This window comes from Arachis hypogaea, chromosome 6 (assembly GCF_003086295.3).
Source record: "Arachis hypogaea cultivar Tifrunner chromosome 6, arahy.Tifrunner.gnm2.J5K5, whole genome shotgun sequence".
Lineage (NCBI taxonomy): Eukaryota > Viridiplantae > Streptophyta > Magnoliopsida > Fabales > Fabaceae > Arachis > Arachis hypogaea.
In genome coordinates, this window is record NC_092041.1 from 57,209,533 (window position 1) to 57,229,518 (window position 19,986).

Sequence of the window (19,986 nt, forward strand, 5' to 3'; positions counted from 1 at the left end):
TTTGAAGTTTGTTACTTTCTTGTTAAGAAAGGTTCAATCTTTAAATTCTAGAATCATATTTTTTAGTTTCTTGTTAGTCAAGTAACTAATTTTAACTTTAAAAATCAAATCTTTTTCAAAATATCTTTTCAATCATATCTTTTTCAAAAATTTGATTTCAAAAAAAAAATCTTTTCTAACTTCTTATCTTTTCAAAATTGATTTTCAAATCTTTTTCAACTAACTAATTAACTTTTTGTTTGTTTCTTATCTTTTTCAAAACCACCTAACTACTTTCCACTCTCTCTAATTTTCAAAAATCACTTCCCTCTTTTTCAAAATTCTTTTTAATTAACTGATTGTTTCAAATTTTAATTTTAATTCTTCTTTTAATTTTCGAAAATCACTAACCATTTTTCAAAATTAATTTTCGAAATTCTCTCTCTCATCTTTTTCTATTTATTTAATTAATTACTAACACTTCTCTTCATCTCAAAAATTTGAACCCCCTCTTCTCTTCTGTGTTCGAATTCTTCTTCTCCTTCTTTTATTCTTTTCTCCTTTTATCACATAAAGGGATCTCTAACTGTGACATAGAGGATTCCTCTTCTTTTTCTATTCTCTTCATTTTTCATATGAGCAGGAGCAAGGACAAGGACATTCTTGTTGAAGCAGATCCTGAACCTGAAAGGACTCTGAAGAAGAAGCTAAGAGAAGTTAAAGCACAACAATCCAGAGAAAACCTTACAGAGAATCTCGAAAAAGAGAGAGACATGGCCGAACCCAATAACAATGGTGGAGGCGAAAGGAGGATGCTTGGTGACTATACTACACCTACTTCCAAATTTGATGGAAGAAGCATCTCAATCCCTGCCATTGGAGCAAACAATTTTGAGCTGAAACCTCAACTAGTTGCTCTAATGCAACAGAACTGCAAGTTTCATGGACTTCAATCAGAAGATCCCTATCAGTTTTTAACTGAGTTCTTGCAGATCTGTGAGACTGTTAAGACTAATGAAGTAGATCCTGAAGTCTATAGGCTCATGCTTTTCCCTTTTGCTGTAAGAGACAGAGCTAGAACATGGTTGGACTCACAACCTAAAGATAGCCTGGACTCTTGGGATAAACTGGTCACGGCCTTCTTGGCTAAGTTCTTTCCTCCTCAAAAGCTGAGCAAGCTTAGAGTGGATGTTCAGACCTTCAAACAAAAAGATGGTGAATCCCTCTATGAAGCTTGGGAAAGATACAAGCAGATGACCAAAAGGTGTCCTTCTGACATGCTTTCAGAGTGGACCATTTTGGATATATTCTATTATGGTCTATCTGAGTTCTCTAAGATGTCACTGGACCATTCTGCAGGTGAATCCATTCACCTAAAGAAAACACCTACAGAAGCTCAAGAACTCATTGACATGGTTGCAAATAACCAATTCATGTACACTTCTGAGAGGAATTCTATGAGTAATGGGACGCCTCAGAGGAAGGGAGTTCTTGAAATTGATGCTCTGAATGCCATATTGGCTCAGAACAAAATGTTGACTCAGTAAGTCAACATAATTTCTCAAAGTCTGAATGGATGGCAAAATGCATCCAACAGTACTAAAGAGGCATCTTCTGAAGAAGAAGCTTATGATCCTGAGAACCCTGCAATGGCAGAGGTAAATTACATGGATGAACCCTATGGGAACACCTATGATTCTTCATGGAGAAATAATCCAAACTTCTCATGGAAGGATCAACAAAAGCCCCAACAAGGCTTTAATAATGGTGGAAGAAACAGGCTTAGCAATAACAAGCCTTTTCCATCATCTTCTCAGCAACAGACAGAGCATTCTGAGCAGAGCTCCTCTAGCTTAGCAAACGTAGTCTCTGATCTGTCTAAGGCCACTTTAAGTTTCATGAGTGAAACAAGGTCATCCATCAGAAATTTGGAGGCACAAGTGGGCCAGCTGAGTAAGAAAATCACTGAAACTCCTCCTAGTACTCTCCCAAGCAATACTGAAGAGAATTCAAAAAGAGAGTGTAAGGCCATTGACATAATCAAAATGGCCGAACCTAGAGAGGAAGGGGAGGACGTGAATCCCAAAGAGGAAGACCTCATGGGACGTCTCCCAGACAAGAAGGAGTTCCCTATTGAGGACCTAAAGGAATCATAGGCTCATATAGAGACCCTAGAGATTCCTTTAAACCTCCTTCTGCCATTCATGAGCTCTGAAAACTATTCTTCCTCGGAAGAAGATGAAGATATAATTGGAGAGCAAGTTGCTCAATATCTAGGAGCTATCATGAAGTTGAATGCCAAGTTGTTTGGTAATGAGACTTGGGAAGATGAACCTCCATTGCTCATTAGTGAACTAGATACATAGGTTCAGCAAATTTTAGCTCAAAAGAAACAAGATCCTGGTAAATTCTTAATATCCTGTACCATAGGAACCATGACCTTTAAGAAGGCTCTGTGTGACCTGGGGTCAGGCATAAATCTTATGCCACTCTCTGTAATGGAGAAACTAGGGATCTTTGAGGTACAGGCTGCCACGTTCTCATTAGAGATGGCAGACAAGTCAATAAGACAAGCTTATGAATTGGTAGAGGACGTGTTAATGAAGGTTAAAGGCCTTTACATCCCTGCTGATTTCATAATCTTAGACACTAGGAAGGATAAGGATGAATCCATCATCCTTGGAAGACCCTTCCTAGCCACAGCAGGAGCTGTGATTGATGTTGACAGAGGAGAGCTAGTCCTTCAATTGAATGGGGACTACCTTGTGTTTAAAGCTCAAGGATCTTCCTCTGCAACCGTGGAGAGGAAGCATGAAAAGCTTCTCTCAATACAGAGTCAAACAAAGCCCCCACAATCAAACTCTAAGTTTGGTGTTGGGAGGCCACAACCAAACTCTAAGTTTGGTGTTGAACCCCCCACTCAAACTCTAAGTTTGGTGTTGGGAGGTTCCAACAATGCTCTGAACATCTGTGAAGCTCCATGAGAGCTCACTGTCAAGCTATTGACATTAAAGAAGCGCTTATTGGGTGGCAACCCAATTTTATTTATCTATATTTTTATTGTTCTTTTATGTTTTATTAGGTTCATGATCATGTGGAGTCACAAAACAATTACTAAAATTAAAAACAGAATCAAAAATAGCAGAAGAAATAGCACACCTTGGAGGAAGAGCTTACTGGCGTTTAAATGCCAGTAAGGAGCATCTGGCTGGCGTTCAACGCCAGAACAGAGTATGAATCTGGCGTTGAACAACAGAAACAAGCAGCAGTCTGGCGTTTAAATGCCAGAATTACACCCTGAGGAATGTGAGTGAACCATAGTAGTGAGCACCAAGTCTCTGGAGCCATTGCTAAGAATTGTTCAAGTTATAAAAAGAACTATGAGGAGAGCTGGCGTTAAACGCCAGAAACAAGCATAGAACTGGCGTTTAACGCCAGAAACATGCTACAGATTAGCATTGAACGCCCAAAACAAGCATGGAGCTGGCGTTTAATGCCAGAAACAGGCATCAATCTGGCGTTAAATACCAGGATTGCATGCAGAGGGCGTTTTACATGCCTCATTGGTGCAGGGATGATAAATTCTTGACACCTCAGGATCTGTGGATCCCACAGGATCATCTCAGGATCTGTGGACCCCACAGGATCCCCACATACCTCAACTTACCTTCTCTTTTCTTCACACAATCCAATAACACTCTTCCCCAAAAACCCTTCACCAATCACCTCAATCTCTTTTCCCTATCACCTCTTCACCACTCACATCCATCCACTCTTCCCCATAAACCCCACCTACCTTCAAATTCAAAATCTCTTTCCCACCCAAACCCACCCTAATGACCGAACATACTACCCTCTCCCTCTACTATATAAACCCCTCTATCCTTCTTTATTTTCATACATCATAACCCTCTCTTCTCCCCTTTGGCCGAATACACACCCATCTCCCTCTCCTTCATATCTTCTTCTTCTTCTTCTATTCTTTCTTTTCTTTGCTCGAGGGTGAGCAACATTCTAAGTTTGGTGTCATAAAAGCATAGCTTTTTTGTTTTTCCATAACCATCTATGGCACCTAAGGCCGGAGAAATCTCTAGAAAGAGGAAAGGAAAGACAAAAGCTTCCACCTTCGAGTCATGGGAGATGGAGAGATTCATCTCAAAGGTCCATCATGACCACTTCTATGAAGTTGTGGCCAAGAAGAAGGTGATCCCTGAGGTCCCTTTCATGCTCAAGAAAAATGAGTATCCAGAGATCCGACATGAGATCCAAAGAAGAGGTTGGGAAGTTCTGACTAACCCCATTCAACAAGTCAGAATCTTAATGGTTCAAGAGTTCTATGCCAATGCATGGATCACTAGGAACCATGATCAAAGTATGAACCCGAATCCAAAGAATTATTTTACAATGGTTCGGGGGAAATGCTTAGGTTTCAGTCTGAAAAATGTGAGGTTGGCATTCAACTTGCCTATGATGCAAGAAGATGCATGCCCCTACACTAAAAGGGTCAACTTTGATCAAAGGTTGGACCAAGTCCTCATGGACATATGTGTGGAAGGAGCTCAATGGAAAAGAGACTCAAAAGGCAAGCCGGTTCAATTAAGAAGACTGGACCTTAAGCCTGTGGCTAGAGGATGGTTGGAATTCATCCAACGCTCCATCATCCCCACTAGCAACCGATCTGAAGTAACTGTGGATCGGGCCATCATGATCCATAGCATCATGATTGGAGAGAAAATAGAAGTTCATGAAGTCATCTCTCTAGAACTCTACAAAGTAGCCAAAAAGCCCTCCACCATGGCAAGGCTAGCTTTTCCTCATCTTATTCGCCATCTATGCTACTCAGCTGGAGTTGTCATAGAAGGAGACACCCTCATTGAAGAGGACAAGCCGATCACTAAGAAGAGGATGGAGCAAACAAGAGAGGCCATCCATGGATCTCAAGAGACGCATGAGGAAGCTCATCTTCAAGAAATTCCCGAGATACCTCAAGGGATGCACTTTCCTCCAAACAACTATTGGGAACAACTCAACACTTTTCTAGAAGGATTGAGTCATGATATGAACCAATTAAGGGTGGAACACCAAGAGCACTCCATCATTCTCCATGAGATTGGAGAAGATCAAAGAGCTATGAGGGAGAAGCAACAAAGGCAAGGAAGAGACATAGAGGAGCTCAAGGACGCCATTGGTCCTTCAAGGAGAAGACATCACCATCACTAAGGTGGACTCATTCCTTAACTTCCTTGTCCCTACATGATCATTAGTGTCTAGTGTCTATGTCTTAAGGCTATGAATAATTCCATGAATCCTTCATCTCTCTTAAATGAAAAATGTTTCTAATACAAAAGAACAAGAAGTACATGAGTTTCGAATTCATCCTTGAAATTAGTTTAATTATATTGATGTGGTGACAATACTTTTTGTTTTCTGAATGAATGCTTGAACAGTGCATATTTTTGATCTTGTCATTTATGAATGTTAAACTTGTTGGCTCTTGAAAGAATGATGAAAAAGAGAAATGTTATTGATAATCTGAAAAATCATGAAATTGATTCTTGAAGCAAGAAAAAGTAGTGAAAAAGAAAAAGCTTGCGAAAAAAAAGAGAAAGAAAAAAAGAAAAAGCAAGCAGAAAAAGCCAATAGCCCCTTAAAAACAAAAGGCAAGGGTAAAAAGGATCCAAGGCTTTGAGCATCAATGGATAGGAGGGCCCAAGGAAATAAAATTCAGGCCTAAGAGGCTAAATCAAGCTATCCCTAACCATGTGCTTGTGGCATGCAGGTCTAAGTGAAAAGCTTGAGACTGAGTGGTTAAAGTCATGATCCAAAGCAAAAAGAGTGTGCTTAAGAGCTCTGGACACCTCTAACTGGGGACTTTAGCAAAGCTAAGTCGCAATCTGAAAAGGTTCACCCAGTCATGTGTCTGTGGCATTTATGTATCCAGTGGTAATACTGGAAAACAAAGTACTTAGGGCCACGGCCAAGACTCATAAAAGTAGCTGTGTTCAAGAATCAACATACTTAACTAGGAGAATTAATAACACTATTTGAACTCTGAGTTCCTATAGATGCCAATCATTCTAAACTTTAAGGGATAAAGTGAGATGCCAAAATTGTTCAGAAGCTAAAAGCTACTAGTCCCGCTCATCTAATTAGAACTAAGCTTCATTGATGTTTTGAGATTTATAGTATATTCTCTTCTTTTTATCCTAATTGATTTTCAGTTGCTTGGGGACAAGCAACCATTTAAGTTTGGTGTTGTGATGAGCGGATAATTTATACGCTTTTTGGCATTATTTTTAGGTAGTTTTTAGTAGGATCTAGCTACTTTTAGGGATGTTTGTATTTATTTTTATGAAAAATTCATATTTTTAGACTTTACTATGAGTTTGTGTATTTTTCTGTGATTTCAGGTATTTTCTGGCTGAAATTGAGGGACCTGAGCAAAAATTTGATTCAGATGCTGAAAAAGAACTACAGATGCTGTTGGATTCTGACCTCCCTGCACTCGAAATAGATTTTCTGGAGCTATATAACTCTAAATGGCGCGCTCTCAACGGCGTTAGAAATTAGACATCCAGAGCTTTCCAGCAATATATAATAGTCCATACTTTGTTCGTGTTTAGATGACGCAAACTGGCGTTCAACGCCAGTTCCATGCTGCATTCTGGAGTAAAACGCTAGAAACACGTCACAAACCAGAGTTAAACGCCAAAAACACGTTACAACTTGGCGTTTAACTCCAAGAGAAGCCTCTGCACGTGTAAAGCTCAAGCTCAGCCCAAGCACACACTAAAGTGGGCCCCGAAAGTGGATTTCTGCACTTAGATTTATTTCTATAAACCCTAATGGCTAGTTTAGTATAAATAGAACTTTTTACTATTGTACTAGTGTCAGTCTTTGACCAGGTCCTTTTCTCTATTTTCAAATTCATATGCCATTTATGGAGGCTGGCCATTCGGCCATACCTGGACCATCACTTTTGTATTTTCAACGGTGGAGTTTCTACACACCATAGATTAAGGGTGTGGAGCTCTGCTTTACCTCGAGTTTTAATGCAAAGTACTACTATTTTCTATTCAATTCAGATTATTCTTATTCTAAGATATTCGTTGCACTTCAACCTGATGGATGTGATGATCCGTGACACTCATCATCATTCTCACCTATGAGCGCGTGCCTGACAACCACTCCCATTCTACCTTAGATCGAGCGCATATCTCTTGGATTCCTTAATCAGAATCTTCGTGGTATAAGCCAGAACCCTTTGGCGGCCACTCTTGAGAATCTGGAAAGTCTAAACCTTGTCTGTAGTATTTCGAGTAGGATTCAAGGATTGAATGACTGTGACGAGCTTCAAACTCGCGATTGTTGGGTGTAGTGACAGACGCAAAAGAATCAATGGATTCTATTCCAACATGATCGAGAACCTACAGATGATTAGTCGTGCTGTGACAAGAGCATTTGGACCATTTTCACTGAGAGGATGGGAAGTAGCCATTGACAATGGTAATGCCCTACATACAGCTTGCCATAGAAAGGAGTATGAAGGATTGAAGGAAGTCAGTAGGAAAGCAGAGATTCAACAAGAACAAAGCATCTCCATACACTTATCTGAAATTTCCACCAATGATTTACATAAGTATCTCTATCTTTATTTTATGCTTTATTTATTATTAATTTCGAAAACCATTATAATCATTTGAATCCGCTTGACTGAGATTTACAAGATGACCATAGCTTGCTTCAGACCAACAATCTCCGTGGGATCGACCCTTACTCACGTAAGATTTATTACTTGGACGACCCAGTGTACTTGCTGGTTAGTTGTGCGAAGTTGTGAGGAATGTGAGTGAACCATAGTAGTGTGCACCAAGTCTCTGGAGCCATTGCTAAGAATTGTTCAAGTTATGAAAAGAGTAAATCACAATTTTGCCTATCAGCGTACACGTTGCTGAATAAAAAACTTTATCACGCGTACGCGTCGCTTGTATCCTGCGCCAGTCACGCGTACGCATCATACCACACGTGCCCATCGCTGCTAGCTTCTTAAAACTCCAAATTCTTGTGTTCCTTCCACTTTTGCATACTTCCTTTCCATCTTCTAAGTCATTCCTGCCCTATAAACCCTGAAAACACTCAGCAAACATATCATGGCATCAAATGATAATAAAATAGGATTAAAATTAGCTAATTTAAGGCCAAAGAAGCATGTTTTCACTCATAGTACAAAATTAGGAAGGAAAATATAAAACATGTGAATTATATGCATAAGTGTAAAAATAATGGATAAAATCTTCTAAATAAAGCACAAGATAAACCCTAAAAAAGGGGTTTATCATTTAACCTCCTATTTATATACGTACAAAATGTTACTTTTTTAAACCTTATTAAATTCATTATCTCTTGAGAATACTGAACCGTCCATCATAAATGAGCATCCACATAACCATGCTTATCACAACAATATAGGCATTAATTACTCTTGCTTCTTTACGAAGACTACTTTTTAGTTATGTAAATTTTTAGTTTTTAAAAATTAGGTTTTAAAAGTTATAGCATCTGTGTTTGGTAAATTAAATTAAAAATAATTTTTTATTTTTTATTAGTAAAATTGATAACAAATGTTTTTGGTAAAATAACTTTTAAAATTTAAAAATATTATAATAGATATTAATGTATGAAATTATATTAAATTTTTTAGTTTTGATGAGTATAAGTTAATTTTAAATATAAGTATATGAATTTTTTTATTTATAAAACGTAAAATAAGGTATTTATGTTTCTAAAAACACAATTTTTTAAGAAATCAAATATAAAATTAGCTCTTTGTGTTTTTGAAAAATATAAGTATTTTTTTAAAAAATTTTATCAAATTAAGCCCAAGAGTTTTTGCATCCAGAAAGTAACGGTTTTATTGACATGTTTTATGTATTCATTGTTAAATTTGCGAGTTAACTCGTATGATTTTATGAGTTTAGACAATGGAATTGAGTTAATTCGGGTACATTCAGTTCTAAGCAAGTTTGGTTAGACTTGGTTGGACTCAGTTAAACTTGCGAGTTCATAGGCGAGTTTGCAAGTTTGTTTTGGGCCTTGTTTTGGCAAAAAAAGATGTCGTTTTGACCATATTAAAAGATAAATCGTTTTCCCTTTTAGGATTTATGCATATTATCCTTTCCCACTCTCAGCATGGTTCTCACTCTTAAGTTTGGAGTAATAACTCTCACTGTTTGCCCGTTGCCGTCTGCCGTGCTACCACTGTTCAACGCTGTTATCCACGCTGCTTCTGACGTCTCCCTCTACTCTACGTTGCTCCTCTGGGTCTATTATTTGTTCTTTGCTCTGCTTTGATTTACACCTCTATTCTTTGTCACGCTGCTGTCGTTCGCCTGCTTCCGTTATCTTTGTGCTGCTTTGCTGCTGCCTGTCGTTCATTGTTTGTCACTCTCTACGTCTTTGCTATGATCTATTTTGTGACTCCATCTTTGCACCGTACGAGTACAACTACGTTGCGTCTCTACTCGGTTTCATCCTGGTTCCCCGTTGGCCATTGCAGGCTCGTAGCTGGCTGTCATGGTTTTGTTCCATTCAAGTATTTTAATTTTATTGCTTGTCCTTTAGTGTTGAAGTTTGTAGAATTAGTCATTTAGTAAATTATAATGCTTTTGTTTATGGTCCAACTTTAATGTTCATGGTTGTTATTTAGAAATACCATAACAAATTAACAATTAATAACAACATATCATTGATAACTAATTAAATTAGAGACAAAATGTTTATTCACAAAGAACCTTGATAATTTGATTATTTGATATTCTTGATTTAGGGACAAATGTCTGAGGATGTTGTTTGAAGGAAATATTTATGAGAAATGTGGTGAAGATGTTATTGATGCCATTGAAGACAAAGATATTTGAGGATTTCGATTTTAGTTTATTAGAACTTTTAATTGTGTGTTTTATGTTGCATTAATTGTATAAGTATAATTGTGAAGGATTTGAATGTATTAAAAAGTACTTGTTCTAATGTATGCTACTATTTCTGTTTATGATGTGCTTTAAAGTTGATATTGTCAATTTTGAATGGATAGTTTTGAGTATATATATATATATATATATATATATATATATATATGTATATATATATTTTAAAAGTTCATAATGGAAAAACTCGTACGGGTCTATGAGATAATTCGTGAACTGAGTCTAGGTTAGCTGAATGTGTTGATGAGTAATGATGAGCATTAGTTTGTATGAGTCAATCAGTTCATCCTTTTGAATACTGGTCCAACAAAATTTTCTTGGCATTGTCTGCATTGAGTTAAGTTAAATATCATTTGATTTAGAGAAAGTATAGAGGTCAACAAGCAATTCAGCCAATTTAAACAACTCTTTTAATAATTAATTTTTAAATTTTTAAAAGTTAAAATTTGAATAAGTAGGATTAATTAGGTTTTGGATAATTAGGATTAGGTAAATAACCTTTACATAAACTCTAATCTCTCTCCCAAACTTCGCCGTCGCTTCTAATCACACGCAGCACCGATTCGTCGTGCCTCCACCGTGCTGCCACAGCATCGACCAGAGTTCGTGTGCCCCCTGTCATCGTTGTATACTGCTGCAACTTCCATTATTAACGTAGGGCTCCTCGGGAACCAGAGTAACATGCCATCGCGCCGCCGCTTTATCGTTTGGCAATTACTAGCCCTTGGTTGGTGACGAAACCATCCTTGCTCCCCCCGTCGAGCTGTTGTTATTGCATCGCCATCTTCGCGTGAGTTGCACATGCGGTCCTTCATGCCGTTCACATTACCACTGCAGGGAGAAGTTGCGCGAGTGATGTGATCGCGCTCCCCTCCTCCATCGTGCCACAGTGGGCCTGTCCTCCCTCGCATCGCTGTCCTCCCTCTGCTATTATGGTTCTTTTTCTTCTTTTTCTTCCGTTGTGATTTGGATTTTTTTTTATATAATTTGGATGTTTTTTGATATAATTTAGATTTTTTTGGCATATTACGGATTTTTTTCGTCCCTTAGTAGAAAATATATTGAGATTTAGAATATAGATGTTTCTTTTACAAAGAATGAAACATCCAATTACAAAAAAATCCAATTAAAAGCAACATCTAGAACCCTTGAGAATGAATTTAATGTGATTTTGATTTTTTTTTATTTGATTTGGATGCTTTTTTTTTAATGTAAGGTTGATATTTTTTCGATATAATTTGAAAGTTTTTTTGGATAAAGTTTTGATGTATTTTCCTCTCTTAGTAGAAAATATATTGGAATTTAGGATGTGGATGTTTCTTTTACAAAAAAAGAAACATCTACAACCCATTGAGAATAAATTTTATATGATTTAAATTTTTCTCGATGTAATTTAGATTTTTTTTTCTTCATGTAATTTAGATATTTTTTTATATAATTTGGATTTTTTTCATCATGAACCTGGAGTGCAGCTCAAATAGGAGTTTGTTGAAGTTGATTGCACCATTTATTGATTATTTAATGGAGTTGTTAGATTTATAATTGTACCAACCAAATCAATAGCAGTAAATAATAAAATTGCCTAACAATTCAACAATCAATGCCAATTGATAAATATGACGATCCTTTTTCTTTTTCTCCAAAATGATTATTTCTGGTTGAGTGTTAGCTGTTGGCCGACTATAAAAGAGAAAATCATTTTTATGGATATTTATGCAACTTTCATTAGTTAATTTTATTTTAAATTTTAGTTTTTAAATTATAAATTTTAAAAATAAATTTAAAATTTAAATTATAAATCCTAAAAGGAATTGGGCTAATATATACTTATTAGAAATTAATTTTTTATAGTTTCTCTTATTCCCTTGCTATGTCTAAAAAAAATTAAACAAAAACATGATTAACTTTATACTCAATATAATAATTTCGGTTCACTACCAAGTTTACATATGAAATAAAGTATTTCTTTATTAATATACAGAAATACTAAATAAAATGTAATTTTTTAATTTTAATTTTAATTTTAATTTTTAGTTTTGGGGTCATGCATCACACCCACTCTCGCATACATTACATAGTCATTTACCATACATACTACTAAAAAGGTATCTACAATCCAAGTTGGTTAATCCTTCGAACTCACTCAAGTATGGCTACTATTATAATTACAACTCTAGGATGATCAGATTGGGTGCCCAAGAAATAGACAGATTAGTAAGGTTTTAAAAATGGAGTCGGTCATCAAACTGTTTATTGATTCACTAATTTAAAAGTTTAACTGTAATTCAACCAAATAATTAAATAATAATAAAATTATAAATAAACAATATAAAAATATAAATACTTTATACATAAATTTTAAAAATATATAAACAAAAAATACAATACCAATCAAAAATTTCATAATTTTATCTAATTACAACACAATAATAGAATTAAAAAATTCAAATATATCAAAGATTAATATTTTTATATATGCATAAAATCTATTATATGTTATAGAATGATAACTAATAAATACACAAAAAATAATTTATCACTTTAATTGTATTTTAATTTTAATTTTTTATTTCTATTTTAAAAGGTGTATTTTATGCAAAATTATGGACTTTTTAAATAAATAATTTAAATATTTTATTTACCAAAATAGACAATTTATAGAATATTTATGAATTTGTGTTTTCTTTCTTATCTCGTTCACACTGTAAATAATTTGAGATTGAGCGTATCTCGTTTTTAGTGTAAAGGAGATAAGACACATTTTTTAAAACAAATATCACGGGTGCAAATGAGATATGCCAAAAATGGTAGTGGACTACACATATCTCATTTACATTGTAAATAAGATATAGGCAAATTCAATTCGTTTATTTTGTAAACGAGATATAGTACGGCAAATTTCAACCAACTATAAAAGGATCTGCAAGTGTTAGCCTTCCTAAAAACCATATCACTTTTTCTTCTCTATTTTTTCAATAAGTTTAGTAAAAATATCTAGTGGTAGTGAATATATTTTTGTAAGTGTATATCCTGATTGTCACACATGAGTAATAATGACGATGCAGTTGTGTTTGAGTGTGATAGTCCTATTCTTTTGCACACCCGGAGATTAAGTTCTCTATCTAAGTTGAAGAGTCTAATATTGACAAGCATTAGTGCTAATGGGACAAAGGAGGTTGGAAGAGTTGAGTATAGGTTATTAACACTGATGAGAAATTGAGTATTTTGGTTTTGTGTTTTTTGGCTCGATGGCAATGGGCATGTGCGCCTGATGTTTGATGTCCACGGGAGAATCATGACCCAACAAGTGATGGAGCTTTCTGTAAAAGTAAGTGATGTGGGTGGTGGTGGTTCTGGGCACTCAATTTTTGTCCAAGATGACCCATCTCTTGCACCACCACCTCTGCACTATGCTATTCCTATGGGAGACATGGACGTGGACAGTGAGGAGTCGAATCAAGAATATATTGTTGATACCAATGCAAGTGGTTCTTCTGAGGATGAGGAGGAGTTTGTACCAGAGACTCCTGTAGATAGAACATTTTAGTATCTTCTTCCTTCCCCAAAACCAGTTCCGGAGTTGTCAGTTATGGCTAGCCACTACTATACACTGAATTTGGATGTAATGTATGAGGAAACTATATTTTCCAATATAGGGGGAGATGATTACAACATAGACGGTGGAATGGAGTTTCACATTGGTCACAAATTCAAAAGTAGAGAGGCCATCATGTTAGGTGAGAGGAATTACAGAAACCAGAGGAGTGCTGAGTATAAGGTTGTGGATCCCGATCGATTAAAGTACCATGTGCATTATAGAAAATCTGTAGCAAGAGGTCCTTAGAGTGTCGGTGTTGCCTTCTGACAGAATTTTGGATATTGGTAAGCAAATGAGGAGTCTATATTTTATGATAATTTTTTGCTTGAATTGAGTAGATTTCATCAGAGCGCACTTCTTGGAGCTGGGCGCCAGCCCACTTTTGCTTCCTCCCAGGCACAAAGGCGCTGGGATTGATGATAGTGGCGTTGGGTGCCCAATTTGGGCACTGGGCTTGGGGTAAGGGCGTTGGGCGCCACTTCCTTGGAGTTAGGCTTGGAGGTTAGGCACCAAGCTTGGAGCAGGGGTGTTGAGCGCCAGTCCTGGGTGCTGGGCTTGGGATTTTGGGCACTTTGCTTGGAGTTTAGCCCTGGGCTCGGCCTCTTAAAGCCTGGCACCAACTTCTCCTGATTTGCTATAAACATGGCCTGAAAACACAATGATTTTAACACAATACCAAACATGATTAGTCATCAAAATTTTACTAAAAACATAAGAACTAGATTTAAATATAAGAAAAACTAATTAAAAGGAAACCTAAAAACAACTAAAGATGCCTAGGTATTGAAATACCAAACTTAAAATTTTGCTTGTCCTCATGCAAAAAATAAAAAAATAAAAAAAGTAAACATAGTTTATCTTAATGAAAAGAATTAAAGATCTTGTGAATTTAAGTCTAAGTAAAAATGGGGTTTATAATAATCTTCCGTAATTACATACAAACTTCTCTTATTTTTATGGATCTTGCATACATAAAAATCAAGAATCATTCAAAAACTAAATTTCGGATTGTACTATGAGAATCCTTTTAGAATTATATGATCCTTGAAGCAATTTATTTTACAATTCAACCGAGGAAAGATATTTGAAGCTCTTGTCTCTAAGTGCTTTGAATCAAAGTTTCTCTTTGTGGGTTTTCAATCGATCATTTTGGACAAATTGCCTAAGTTATTGGGTAATAAAGCACCCATCAGATCTAATTATCCAAGCCTTTCCTTGACACAGTCACACCACAAGAACATAACTAGAAATTGTTCATCTAGACATAGATGGCCAGAACCTATTTGGACTCTAAATGTTTTGTTTCAAGGAAACTCTTTAATGCAGGCTTTCAATCGACAATTCCGAGCCAGTTGGCCCAAGTTATCGGGTAATAAGACAGTGATGCATGAGCATCTTTTAGTAGTTTTCTTAGTTAATTATCTTAATGAAGTTAGTGATTTCTTTATAAATCTATTGTACTTTAGTTAAGATACTTTGAGTTCTTTGCTTTCTATGTTTTGTAGGAGATTATTGAAGATTATTCAAAACTTAGAGAGAAAACAAAGTTAGAGAGAAAGCTAAGTCAGAAAGGAAGCAAAGTTACAGAGGAAGCTAAGCCAGAGAGGAAGCAAAAATAGAGAGGGAAGCAACCAAAGGCATGGCGTGCCACTTTCTCACGCGCTACCTACACGCCCAAGCAAGGAAGCACTCCTAGGGACATACAACTCGCAGGCATGCCACGCCTTCCAAACGCCAGCTTCCTTAGTACAATGGCATGCCACGCCCGACCTTGGCATGTACAGGCCAAGCCAACTCCCAGGGGGCACCAAAAGAAGCCCTATCGAAGGCGTGCCATGCCACTACATGCCCTCACATGCCCTCCTCTTCCTCACCAAGCAATCTTCAAAGGCGTGTAGCCTCCCTCACATGCCCTCCACATGCCAATCTCTCCATGCATTGGCGTGCCATACCCAACCATGTTGTGTACACGTCGGGCCAATGTCCGGGGAGTCCTCAAGAAGCCCCATCGAAGGTGTGTAGCCTCCCTCCCATGACCTGACACGCCAAGTACCAAGGAGCCTCCTTCGAAGGAGTGCCATTCCCACTATACGCCCTATACATGCCAAGTAAAGGAGCACTCCCAGGGGACACCAAGGAGCTGGGCGTGCCATGCTGTCTACACGCCCATGTTACCTTATTCTGGGCTAACTTCCAACAATCTAGAAAGAGCCTTGGTATGTCACTACACTTCCACCTACTGTCCAAGTTTCACATCAAGTCTAAGATCAAGTTGCAAGCCCATGATTTCAATGAGGAAACACACCAGGCTTTGAATGCCAAGAATAAAGAGAAGATCGTCTTTTAATTAAGATTAGTTAGTAAAAGATTTGATAAGTTTTTATTTTATTTTTTTTAATTTGAAAGTTAGGTTTAGGTTAGAATATAAATAAGTCCAAGAACTATTACACGAACATCTCATCTTAGCTTATTTGCATTTTTTTGAATCCTTATTTTGGTTCCACACTATGAGTCACTAATCTCCTCTATTAAGGTTAGGAGCTCTGTTAATTCTGATGGACTAATATTATTACTTTTCTATTTTTGATTAATGCATTGATGCTTTTCTCAAGAAGCAAGTTTTCGTTCTTCATCACAAGGGTTTAAAAGTATTGGAAAATAATTTTAATCTGATTGAATTCTGTTATCACCTTGGAGAGTTGGTTACTGGAATTGAGTTTGAAACTTCTTCTCATAATTCTTTAAGTTTCTAAAACTAGTTTTGATAAGTGACATAAAATCAACTAGAGTTAATCCTTAAAGAATTGTGTGGATTGAATCATAAATTGTGCTTAATCTCTTATCATAATTAATTGATTAAGGAATTGACAGTTGTTAGGTTAAGAGAAATTAAATTACTAAGAAATTGGAATATGATTAATTATGGTTTGCCATGGATACATCTTTGCATGATCGAAGTAGATAGTAAAATGTATTTTTCTTGAAGTCTAAACATCTTCAAAACTTTACCATTTTTAATCATATTAATTAAAAAATAGAAATGGAAGAATTGGAAGGCATGATAGTAGAAGCAAACAATCCTAGAAGGACTTCGGATGACTACACTACACCCACATCCAGAGGTTATGGAAGTAGCATAGTGAGGCCTAGTGTGGAAGCAAACAACTTTGAACTAAAGCCTGCACTTATTCAATTGGTGCAACAAAATCAATTCGGAGGTAGTCCTCAAGAAGATCCAAACCTACACATAGTTAGCTTCCTATTGATGTGTGACACTGTCAAGAGCAAAGGAGTCTCTCCCGACGCCTACAAGCTAAGGCTATTCCCATTTTCTGTAAGGGACAGAGACAAGCAGTGGCTCCAAAATCAACCACTGGAAAGTATTTAAACATGGGAGAATTCGGTTAACAAGTTCTTAACCAAATTCTTTTCACCACAGAAGTTGGCAAAGTTTAGACATTACTTTCAAACCTTCACTCAAAAGGATGGAGAGTCCTTTTATGAAGCCTGAAAAGATATAAAGAGATGTTGAGAAAGTTCTCTCATGACATGTTCTCTGACTGGATGCAGCTCTAAACCTTCTATGATGGAGTCGCTCATGCCTCGAGGATATTATTAGACTCATTAGCAGGAAGATCACAACATAGGAAGATAACTGAAGAAGGATTGAAGCTAATTGAAATAGTGGCCAACAACTAGTACATGTACTCCTTCGAAAGAACAATGAAGAAATGAGTGATGGAGTTAGAAACACTGGATACTTTGCTTGCATAGAACAAGGCCAAGGCTTAGTAAATTAATGCACTCACTAAACAAGTGGGCCACATACAAGTTTTAGTAGTGAGAACAAAAGGCATCACCTGTGACATATGTGGAGGATCCCATCAAAGTGAAGGGTGATGAAAGAGCGAAATTGTCGGCTTAGAATTTCTTCTCGATTAAAGGAAATAACTTCATTGCAAGTATAGTTCCAAACTGACAAATAATGCTCAATTAAAGTTTAATTTTTGGTTGTCACAAGTCCAACCCAATAAAAATAACCGAGAGTATTAGTCCCAAGTCGTTCTCCCTAGGAATTACAATCGAGTGCCTAATTATTGGTTATGAAGTTTTATGGGTTGGGTTGATAATAGGGCAAGAAAGTAAATGACAAGAAAATAAAGCAAACAACGAAAGATAATAAATGCTAAAAAGAGACATCCATGGCGAAGATTGAGAATCTATGCTTTCTATCCTAGTCATTAATTATAACATAATAATTAACAAGAGCTAATCCTATTAAGTCATCTTCAACATCGGAAGAAGGTACAATGTTATCCTCAGCATTGGAAGAAGGTCAAATAGGACTAGTTAATCTCAATCCAAAAGTCCTAATCAACTTACTAATTGAATTAGCAAGAGATTAGAGTCAATGAAAATAATATTAACTAACAACTCTAGATCACCAACATAAGTTGGGTATTAATGACTCAAGATTGCCTAATTTCTCTTTCCAAGCCAAGAATGCTCAAAAAGCTACTCTAACATCCAACCAAGCATTTTGTCAAATACTTGGAAGGAAAAAAGGAAAGAAACATAAAAGTGGAAGAATAATAAATTTACAACTACCAATTGCAAGAAAACAATAATAACAACTCAATTAAACAATAAAGGAACATAAAACATACATGGCATTAAATGAACATCAAAGTAACAAGAGTTCATCAACATAAAAGAGTAGGTCAAAAGAGAAATTAACGAAAGGAACTAAGAGAACAAGGATATAGAAACAAGAAATTACAAAGAAAACAAGCTGAAAACAAGAATTAAACCCTAGATCTAAGAGAAATTAACCTAATTCTACCCTAATTCTAGAGAGAAGAGAGAGCTTCTCTATCTAGAAAACTACCTCAAGCATGACCCTAACCTAATCTAATTGCTCCCCCCTTGACCCATCTTGAGTTTTGCATCGAATAGCTTCAGAAATGAGTTGGATTTGAGCCAGGAAAGCTCAGAAATTGCCCCTAGCGAATGACGTGTGCGCGTCACTGGCAAATTTCCTCCTCACGTGTACGCGTGGGTGACGCGTGCGCATGGCTTTGCAAATGTCCTTCTCACGCATACAAGTAAGTGACGCGTGCGCGTGGCCATGAATCCTCCAAATGCTCATTTCTTCATAAATTCTCCACTTTGCATGCTTTTCTCTTCACTTCTTCCATCCAATCCTTGCCTTATAAGCCTAAAATCACTCAACAAACATATCAAGACATTGAATAGAATTAAAGTGAATTAAATTTAGCTATTTAAAGGCCTAAAAAGCATGTTTTTACCTCTTTAGCACAAATTAGTGAGAATTACAAAAGCATGCTATTTCATTGAATAAATGTGGGATAAGTTGATAAAATTCCCTAAATTCAACACAAGATAAACCACAACATTGGAATTTATCAAACCTCTCCACACTTAAACCAAGCATGTCCTCATACTAAACTGAAGAAAGAGACAAAGGGTATCAAAATTTATTCAATGCAAACTATCTATATGTACTCTATCTAAATGCAATCTATCTAAATGTATACAACTACTTGGTCAAAATAAATAAATCCCCAAGAATACATATATGAACATGTGGGCTAAAGGAATTAACAACCAAATCAAATCCACAATTTAATTGAGTTATTGAAAAGAGTTTAGAAACTTGCAAGAAAAGAGACGATCATGGGTGAAAACATGTAATTGAGCGATCGAACCCTCACCGGATGTGTAATTGATGAAGAGAAAATTGTTGTGTGGTTAGAATTTCACAAATGAAATCTCGTTGCACGTATATTTCTAAACCAACAAACAATTCCTTCAATCAAAAGTTTGTATGTCACAAAAATAAACCCCAATAAAAATAACCGAAGTATTCAAACCTCGGGTTGTCTCTCAAGGAATTGCAGGAAAGTGTTCTTGTTATTGGCTATGAAGGTATGTTTTGGGGTTTTTGGGAAAAGAAACAAGAAATGTAAATGGAAAAAGAAATAAACCAATCAACTAAGAAAGCTCTTGGCAAGGTATGAGAATTCGAAGTCCCATCCTTATTATCATCATCAATTGTGACAAAAATTGTCCATTGCTCCACTTAGTTAACCTCTAACTATGAAGGAAAGTCAAGTGGATATAATCAACTTGAGTCCACAAGTCCTAGTCAAATCATAGTGAAAGACTAGCTTTAGTGAAATTCAAGTCAACTAGCAACTTCCAATTATCAATCAATAAAAGAGTTTGATAACCCAAGAGTCACCAATTACTAAACTCAAGGCAAGAGGAGAAAACTCTACTCTAACATCCTACCAAGCATTTTATCAAACACTTGAAAGGCATAAAAGAAAAGCAAAATGAAATGGCAACAAGAATAAAATCTAATAACTACCAAGAGCAAGAAATTAACAATAACCACTACAA

At 36.3% G+C, this 19,986-nt stretch overlaps 1 non-coding gene across 1 annotated transcript; it reads right to left on the reverse strand.

Moving 5' to 3' along the window:
• Window positions 1–1,154: 1,154 nt before the first annotated feature.
• LOC112700012 (small nucleolar RNA R71) lies at window positions 1,155–1,262 on the reverse strand. Its single transcript, XR_003152938.1, has one exon. It is a non-coding gene; the product is annotated as a small nucleolar RNA R71 (small nucleolar RNA).
• Window positions 1,263–19,986: the final 18,724 nt, after the last annotated feature.